At 29.1% G+C, this 10,228-nt stretch overlaps 1 non-coding gene across 1 annotated transcript; it reads left to right on the forward strand.

Annotated features, from left to right (window-relative positions):
* The first annotated feature begins 1,682 nt into the window (after positions 1–1,682).
* On the forward strand, positions 1,683–1,764 carry trnas-uga (transfer RNA serine (anticodon UGA)). The gene has a single exon. It is a non-coding gene; the product is annotated as a tRNA-Ser (tRNA).
* Positions 1,765–10,228: the final 8,464 nt, after the last annotated feature.

Here is a 10,228-nt window from a genome sequence, read left to right on the forward strand (position 1 = left end):
AGACACTCTTTTTTAGGCCCTTTAGATCCATGTAAATTCGAAGAATTTTTATGAGCTAGAAACAGCATTTCATACTAGTTTAAATGACTTATGAAAATATGGATATGTTTATAGCTAAATATGATATGAGATTATGGTTAAGGATATGGTTGAAAAAAAAATGAGCCAGAACCCGCATTTTTCTACTACTGATAAAACTATTTATATTCCTTATTTTTAAAAACCGTGTTGCACTTTAAAAAGACCCGACACGCATTGAACTAAGTAAGCACATACAAGATGTTTACTTGTAACTCTATTATTTTTCAAAGCTTTTGTTGGTTAGTCTGCTATGCAAACAAAAAAGTTTCAAGTTAAAGTAAGTACTTGGAGTACAGTATATTATTTAAACGTTTATACCAGAGGTCGGCAACCTGCTGTTGATGCGGCTCTTAAGCTCCATGTACAAATATTAATATAATATTGAAATAAAGATTTAGTAGATGATTTGAAAAAAGATTTGAAATGAAGATGTTAGTAGCTCTTTAAAAATTCTTTTAAAGAGCTAACATCTATATTTCAATTATATTTGTGCATGGAGCATGAAGCTAAAGAGACGCATCTTGATATTGAAAGAACCACACAAGGCTTACAAACCGCAGGTTGCCGACCCCTGGCATAATCGTTTAAATAATATAATGTAGGCCATGTACTTACATAAATCTTTTTTGTTTGCATAGCAGACTAAAACTTTTAAACTGCAAGTTTTGGCTTTTCTGTCTCAATAAGTTGACGACCCCTGCTTTATACAATTTGTTAAATGCATTTTTCGTTATACTAAACTCTATTAGAAATAATTGTCTTTTACTGTGAAATTGAACTTGGTATAAAGTTAAATTGAGGAGGATTTGCACATTGAAGCGTTGCATTAATTCGAAATATGTTCATAATTTAAACGTGTCAGGTGAATACATTTTTGTGAACACTTTAAATTTTATTTTTTTGTTCGGAGTAAGGTTTTGTTGAAAATATGTTCTTAAGTTAAAAGTTTAATAACTTTTTTTCTTTTACTTTTATTCACTTTTTGTTCATTTATAATTTTAAATCTCTAAATAGTTTTTTCTACATGACACCACTGCTCTAAATACTTTTTTTTTTTTACTTTTAATCTCTTTTTTATTTATTTTTAAACTCTTTTCTGTTTTAGTTGTAAATTAGTCTATTTAAAATATTGTTGTTTTTTTTCCATTTAAATATACATATATATTTTTTGGGAGAGGGTGATTGAATCTTGACGTAATTTTTTAGTGGGTCTCTGGAAGTTTGACAAGTTGTTGATAAGGAGGAGGGGGAGGTCAAAATTGCCAGAAAAATTGTTGACATAATTAATGGACAGCCGCATAGAGCCATCTTAAGGCCTTGTTTACGTTATTACAAAACTTATTTTTCCGTGAATTTTCACGGAAAATATAATTAACGGGCAGAAACGGTACAAACTTAAGAATTTTTGTTCAAGTTGTGTTCACACGAGAGAATTTTTGTTTAAGTTACGTTCTCATATTTGATCATGTTCCATATTTCACGGAATGTTGCATTAGATATCTTCTAGCGTGAAGGTGAACGAGAATGTTTCCTCCTACCATTTCAAGCTTTTGCTTTTACTTAATTAAAAATAAATAATACAACATTGCACAGTTTTATGAGCTGCGATGGCCGAGTGGTTAAGGCGTTAGACTTGAAATCTAATGGGATCTTCCCGCGTAGGTTCGAACCCTACTCGCAGCGTAATTATTTGTTTTTTATTTAAAATATTTTATTTTATAGAGTAACTTAAGGTAGAATTAAATTGAGGATATAATAAAACAGGTGTGACAATATTTATCATTTTGCTCTTTATTAATTACTAAATAAAGTTTTTGCTAATATTTTTTAATCTTGTTGTAAAGTATCTTTTTCTAAATAAGATGATTTTAATTGCGAACAATTAATTAAGAAAATTTTAATTGCGAACAAAAATTATTGATTTTAAACATGTTAGTTTTCTTGTTTAAGATGATCAAACATTTTTTTAACAATAAACTAACTCTTAATATTGTTTACGAATTTTTCTATTTTTTTTTTTTTTTTTTTTTTTGCGATGCTTTGATTGCTTTATGTTTTGAAAAAATTTCATTGGAGGTTTTTTTAAAAAGTGAAATGTGGTTAACTTTAAATTACGCGATATTTAATTGAAATTTATGCTACTACAAACATTTTTCCTTAAAAATGACGTATTTTTACCTCATTCTCCAATAGGGATTAAGATATTGCGATATTTAGAAAAGTCGATATTGTACGATATTAAAGCATTCTAGTATTACGATATTAAAGCAACCTATTATCAAACTTTGATATTGAAATTGAACATTTTTCTCAAAAGTTTAAATAAATTCGATATTAACTTCGATATTGTACGATATTATTCGATATAGTACGATATTATTCGATATTGTACGATATTCAACAAGATTTAATCAAAAAACATTATTTTTTTATTTTCTATATTTTAGGCGCCTCAAGAAGTCCTAACGGTCTTATCACAGAGCACCGCGGAAGAGCATTTAACAGGAAGTTTACGCCTCCTTCCTAAACGATGTTGCAAAACTTGTCCAGAGGTGGCGGTTAAACCACGGATCTCAAGTTAAGGTTAAACCACGGATCTCAAGTATCTGAGACAAGCGCGCTAACTTCTGCGCCACGGCTGCTCAAGTTTTCTTATGCTTCAAAAAAATTCATCATTCAGTTAAGATTTGATTTATATTTCCAATTAACTTTTTATTACAAAACAAAAATCAATCCATCTCATCAGGTGATCAAAAATTTTCTTCCTCAAGTAGCCATTTTTTTACGTTAACCTTATGAATGTTTACTTTAACATACACAAGTTTTTCAATTGTATCTGACTTAAGTAAAGTTCTTTTACACGAAACAATGTTTCCAGCTTGTGAAAACACTCGTTCTGAAGAAGTTGATGATGCTGGTACACGCAGCCTTTTTTTTTACAACGCTGTACAAAATTGGAAGCTGGGCTCAACAAATTTTCCACCATTCCGAAATATTGTAATTCTTAGCTGGAAACCCAAGTCTCCTGTAAGCGTCACGCTCAGCTCAGATGGTATTTTAGTTTCATTTAAATTGGATGCATATTTCCCTATAGAAGATTCTTTCAAATCTCTTAATGTAGCATCATCTTTGCCAAACCTAGTCAACAGGAGACCCTTAAATTTGGGATCAAGTAGGTGGGCTTGTGCATTGATCTTTCTTCATCAGCCACAGTCTGGAAATCGTTTATTAAGGTTTGAGAGAAGTCTAGAAACAAAATCTGTTGTAAGTTTGTCGTTGGGCCGTATCAATTTTTTAATTCTCTTTTGAATATCAAATAGCCCTGGAATTACAATATGTGATGTTGGGTTTTTTCCTGACGAAACAGCTTCTGTAAACTCATTAAAAAGTTGTAAGAATGGCACAATTTTCTTAATAACCTCAAACTGATCTGTTGATGGAATTAAAGCTCTCAAAAAATCATCAGTTTTGAGATTACTACATGCAGATATTTCTAGAGCTGACCGCAAATGAAAGATTGAATCCATGCAGATGAACCCACTGTTCCAACGTGTCTTACAAGGAGAAATAATTTTATGAAATTTGATTTTATTTGGAAGTACATCTTTGCAGGCCTCAACCATTCTCTGTTGACTAATTGTAGATTTAAGAGTTCGAGCTGAAAGTGTCTCACACACCTAAAAGTAATAAGTTCATTTGAAATTATTCTTTTTTTGATTTTTAAATCATTTTACAATGTTATGTGTACATTTTTTAAAATGGCATAAAACAAGATGAAATTAGTCATATAATCGACAAATTCATACAGTCAAAAATATTATTTTTTTATTGGAGGTTTCAGGGGCGGATCTAGGGGTATCCTGTTTTGCCCAGGTTCACCCATAATATTCTAAGAAATTATAAAAAATTCCGTTTCATAATATAATAATACTAAACTTAAATTTATAGTATACTAATATGTATATATGAGTTCCTTAAAAAAATAAATATTGCCTTATAGAAAAACATACGGCTTATTGAAAAACATACGGCTATAACAATGTTTCAAAGACTTAGCTCTCCGCCGTGATGTTTCAAAACGCCGCTATTAATCAGGATTCTTTTTTTAAAGTAAACGGAACCGAAAGAACCCTTTTAATCAATCGTTATTGAAATGTATTTATTTTGGTTGCCGTAATTAAGGCCAAAAAAATCCCTATTGTTTTAAGATTCATTTGATCATAATTTCCGGTAGACAACAAAAAAAGTTGCCAGGAACGTTTGATTAAAAGGGTTCTCTCGGTTCCGTTTAAATATAAAAATGAATCCTTAATTATTCCAATAACGCCTTGATTATTCGTATAAAGCCTTAAGTATTTGAATAAATTGAAGTTTTATCAAAAATTAGCTTAAAGTAATTTTTAATACAAATTTTATTTTTGTTTGCAATTATGGATTTGTTGCTATCCAATGCCATTAAAGCCAAGCATTTGCCTAATATTACGACTTACAAAGCAAGCCTTCGTAACAATCTCAAAGATTTAAATTCAAAGTTTCCTGTTGTAAACAAAGATCTTCTTTCTTTAAGAAATTCCAAAGCGGAAACTTTTATTCCCATGCAAAAAGAAAATGAAGACTATATTGTTTTAAAGTATGAGTTTAAACACGTTTTTTTTATGTTTTATTTTGTTTACAAAACAATAATTCTTGACAAATAATCTTTAATTAAATATGCTTTGTTTAGTTATATTTAATTTATATATGTTATGACTTTACAGGTAAATGAAAAATGGTAACTGTCTTTACAACTCTGCTGCTTTATTAATAAATTCATCAGATAAAACACATGACATTCTTCGACTATTAACTTCTGTTGAGTTGTTTAAGAAAGCAACTTTTTATTCAAGATACCTAATAATCTCAAACCAAGTGGAACTTAAAAGTTTTTCTTCACTCTCTAGTATTTTCATGGCATGAGTTTCATTTGAGTCTTCTGATTCTTTTACAGAATTAAATGATATAAATATTTCTGAACTTATAAAAAAAAAGCTTATAACAACTGCAGAAGCAATAAATTTGCATCTTTTCTTTTTTTAATTGCGTTATCAACAGTGTTAAATAAACAAGTTCGGTTTGTTTATCCTGAATTTGGACTTGAAAAATATAAAAAGTTGTTTAATATAAGTTTATACCCACGTGGTAATCATAAAACAAATACAGAAATTCTGAGTATTTTATGGTGTAACACTAATTGTTGCTCTATTTCTAAGGATAAAGATATGTGGTCACCAAATCATTTTGTTTCTATTGTGAAAAGAGAAGTTTTATGCTCAAAGAAATTTGTTAAAAGGTGATTTGAAAAGAGGATTGTGTTCAGTTTTGCCAAGTGTTCAATCGCATTCTTCTGTTACCATAAGGTTCTTAACTTATCTTGCCAACCTCCTAAAAATCTATTTTCAAATAATTAACCATTAGTTTAATCTCACATAAAGTTTTGCATAAATATTAAAACTAAAATTGTAGATGTAAATATTGATTTAACTCCTAATCCAATCTTTCTTAATTGTATTCTTTGTACATCAGATCATCTTTTTATGATGTTTCTACTTACTATAAGCGCGGTAGACATCCATCTGCTGGCAAAGATGATTCAATGCTGTTAGATCTAGTTAATAAAATATTTATTCCTAACTTGTCTTTTGTTTTTCCTGTTTCTGGCGAAGAAAAAAAAAGATCATTTTTAATTAATAATGGCTACTTGAATATTCCTTGTTAGCTTACTCACAGATTGAAGATGTAGCATTCTGCCTTCCATGTACACTGTTGTGTAGCAGAATTCCAAAGAATAGCACAATAATCAACTTTATTCTAAAACCTTTTACAATATGGGGTAATGCAACTCGTGCTTATAAAGATCACAATAATTATTGTCGACTTCATCAAATGTCAATACATTATCTTAACATGCTGCAATCTAGATCTAATTAAAAAAAAAATCTGATTGAAGTTGACATCGATAATCTAAGAAAAAAACTTATTATAAGTAATCGAAATAAATTAATTCCAATTATAAAGACAGTTATTTTTCTTGGCCGCAATGATATTGCTTTTCGAGGTCATCATGATGACAGTAAGTATCATCCAGAGATTGGAGAAACATGTAAAGACAACATTGGTATAGGTAACTTTGTAGAGCTTTTAAATTTTCGTATTGAAGCAGGTGATAAAGTTCCTGAGCACCATATTCGTTCTGCTCCTAAAAATGCAATCTATATATCTAAAACCGCACAAAATAAACTTATTGAATGTTGTGGAAAAACAATGAATGAAGTTCTAATTAAGAAAATTAAAAAGTCAAGCTATTTTTCTATCTTGTGTGATGGAGCCTCTGATTGTTTTAATGTTGCATCCCATAAACTGTGCATGCCATAAACTTAATTTAGTTGTTAGTAAATCATGCTATGTTCAGAGTGTTCTTGATCAAATCAAAGATATATCATTTTTAACTTATCACCTAAATGTGCCAGTTGTCTCAATAAATTCATTTTTCCTGGTGAAGCAAAATTAATTGATACATGTCGAACTAGATGGGTTCAGAAACTTAAAGGTCTGGATGTCTTTTTTGATAACTAGATGTCCGTTTTTCATTCAATGAAAGAAATAGTATAAAATGAAGGAAAGAGTTATAATATAGATACTTCTTCAAAAGTTTCATGTTTTTTAAATCTTATGACAATTTTTTTTTTTATTGTAACGAATGGTACTTAATTGCTCTTGACCTAACTAAGGCTCTTGATATTTCAGAAGTTAAACCAAAGCTCTGTGGCGGACAAAATTTATAGAGATAATTATCCCTCTATATGATTGTTTACAGAGATTTATCTGGTATTCCTGCAACTGTTGTAAAAAAAATAAAGAAAAATGATTTCCCAAACATTAGGAAGGTTTTTTAATAATGGGAACAATTCCAATTGAACAGAATAGCCAAGGCAACATTTTTATTAGTTTTGTTTTATATGGGTAATTGAGAACAATGCCAAGTAAGTAATAATAAAGTACTGATGCTGCTTTGATAACGAATTGCCAAAATCTAGACGGTGATAATTTTTTGCAACCTCCCCTCCCCCCTCGCTGGCTCGGTGGAGGGATTTAAAAAAAAATATCGCCAACTATATTTTGGCAACCCTAAAAAAAAATGGCAACACTCACAAAAAATCCTGCATCCGACCCTGAGTTTTGACCCATTAGTTCTCATATGAGCTTTTTTGAAAGGTCTAGTCTTGTCAAAAGTGGGATTCGAACCCACGAACCACTGATAATGATTCACTTTATAAGCCAAATATCAGCACCTTAGACCGCTCGACCACCGCGACAAGACAATTTTATATTTCGAAACCTAGGAGAAAGAAAAATGGCACTTTTTTACGTCTAAGTATGGCTTGTCTACAAACAGTGATTTTTGCTGACAAGTTTTAGTGAACAGAAATTTATTTTGTTTAAATCAAAACCTAATTTTTCATCAACAAAAATTGCCGTGTGTAGTCAAGCTTTAAACACAACTTAAGAAACCAATATAAATTTAAAAGTTTTAAAAATACATGAAAATGACGTTATACTTAATTTTGAATAAATTTTTTTACCTTAAAGACTTTTTCAACATCTTTAACTTCTTTGACAGTATCCACAATGACAAGGTGAAGTAAATAAGCAAGGCATAAGAAACTTTCATCAATTTTTACATATTTTTTCATTCCAGAAAGCAAACTTGCTCCACTATCAGTGGCTGAAGTCATTTCACATCCAGTATTAAAAGGAAGGGCAGAAATTAATACAACTGTTTTGTTTGCAATATTGTCTGCGGTGTGTCGTTTAGGAAAAGCAATACATCCAAGCAAAAATCTGTTTTTTTTTTGTGAATAAGGAGTCAAATGACGCGGACTCCATCTTTTGTCGAAGAATAACGATTTATGGAAGAATAACAAAAAAAATTGAGTTTTTATAAGTGACTTTAGTCTACAAGATCATCCGTATATTTCAAACAATATTATCAAATTAATTTTTTTTTTTCAAAGTTAATTTGGTCATTATTTTTTTTATAACATTAAGACATTCTTTAATGCAGTGGCTAATTTTTAATTTTTATAATTTTTTTTTCTAAACTTGATGTCACAAATAATTATTTTTCTTTTGTAAAATATACAAATGGCGGGAGCTAGAAGAAGACAAAAATATTCCTATCGTCAAGCCCCTTATAACTTATAAGTAATATATTCATTAAAAACTTGTCATTAAAAATTAATGATCATGCGTTTTTCTGAACTTGGGTTTAGCAAGTTTATTATAGTTGACAATTATAGTTTTCTAACTTTTGAAAACGTACCTGAAAAATTAATATATAAGTAGCTGAAATACCAAATTCTCCTGTTTTAGTATATTTTTAAAAAAAAAGAAATCTTTTTCTAAAATAACGTACTAAAACAGGATAAATATTGCATAAATAACAGAAATTTTGAATAGTTTTATTATTTATTATTATTATTTATCTATTTATTATATACTATTATATATTTATTATTATTATTAACATATAAAAATAATGGTTTTTAAAAATATTTTTGATGAAAATATAAATTAAACAAAATAAAAGGTTTCATAATTTGAAAATGCGGCGATTTCTTTTAACACCAAACCGATTAGAATTACTTAATCAACAGCACCTTTAACTTATTGCATTATTATATAGTTACGTGCAAATGAGGTTTTTTGTGTTGCTAAAAACCATATTAAACTCATTTAAAGACTTTATGGATAACCAATAGTATAATGATGTCTACTTGCGTAAAATTGCGTAGTATAATTATGGAAAACCAATGATTGTGATTAATAAATATTCTTTTGATAAATAAAAAAAACTTAAGTATGTTCTTGTTTAAATTACATTAGAATGTTTAGAAAAAAATTGAAACAACCACCTCATTTAGTTAGGGTATAAACTTTATATAATCATAACTTTTGAGTTTTGAACTTTAAAACTTGTCGACTTAAATTTAGTGTAAAAAAAAAATAAGAAAATAAAAGTTACTGATTTGTTGCCCTCACATTTGGAGTAGAGATCGAAAATGTTTTAGGGTATTTTTGTTTCCAGGCTCCAATCACCACAAATTTTATTTCTTAATCTACGTATAAATCGTAATTTAGCTACAGCTTGGGTTTTACGTATATTACACAGTAGCCTAGCAAAATATATTTGACCAGTAGACATACATGCTCCAGGTTCCCAATTTCTGTTTCTCTGGAACAATAACTGTTACTTAAAAAAAACTCATTAAATATATCTTGAGGCTCCTAAACCTCACGACCCTGGACCTAGTTACTTTGAGGGATCGTAAGTTTTGCTTACACTGATCTTGCTGAAGTTAGGCCACTTATACTACACGTAATTAAAAATATTTACATAAATAGTTCTAAAGTTTTCATGCCCATATAAAATACCGTAGTTCTTAAAACCAGTGACGGATTAAGACTTGCCGGGTTTTGGGGATATTTTTGATGAGCATTTCTTACTAACGGGTTTTGGGGATATTTTTGACGAGCGAAAAAATCTTACTAAATTAAAGCATCTATATATGCGGGTCATGGGGTTGTAGCCCCCCCTTATTTAAACTTTCCCTCCTTAGTATTTAAATAAAAAAAACTTTTACTCAAAAAACCTATAAAAAGTACAAGCTATTATGCCATTTTTGCCTTTCAAATAGTCTACTCTTTCTGAGTTTCAATGGGTATATGCGCCTTATGCTCACTGCTATGTTTCAGCTTTGTATGAATTCTTGACTTTACTTTTTTACATTACTGTTGCACAAGATCCTATTAAAGTTATTGTAGAATATAAATAAATATACTTACTTTTTATATATAGATCATTTTTAATTTACTTTACAAACTATATAAAATGTGATTTAAATTTTATTTTATTTAGTTAATAATTTTTTATTTTTATAAATTTTATATTTTTATAAATTTTTAATAAAATTTTTTTATTACTTTTAAAATAAAAAATGCCGAGTCGGCATTGCCGACTCAAAATATATTATCTTATTTGTAAATTTAATTTACATTTGGTAGCATATTACTTTTATGTAACCCATTTTCATATGTTTTTTGCATGCAA

Source organism: Hydra vulgaris, chromosome 03 (assembly GCF_038396675.1).
Source record: "Hydra vulgaris chromosome 03, alternate assembly HydraT2T_AEP".
Classification (NCBI taxonomy): Eukaryota; Metazoa; Cnidaria; class Hydrozoa; order Anthoathecata; family Hydridae; genus Hydra; species Hydra vulgaris.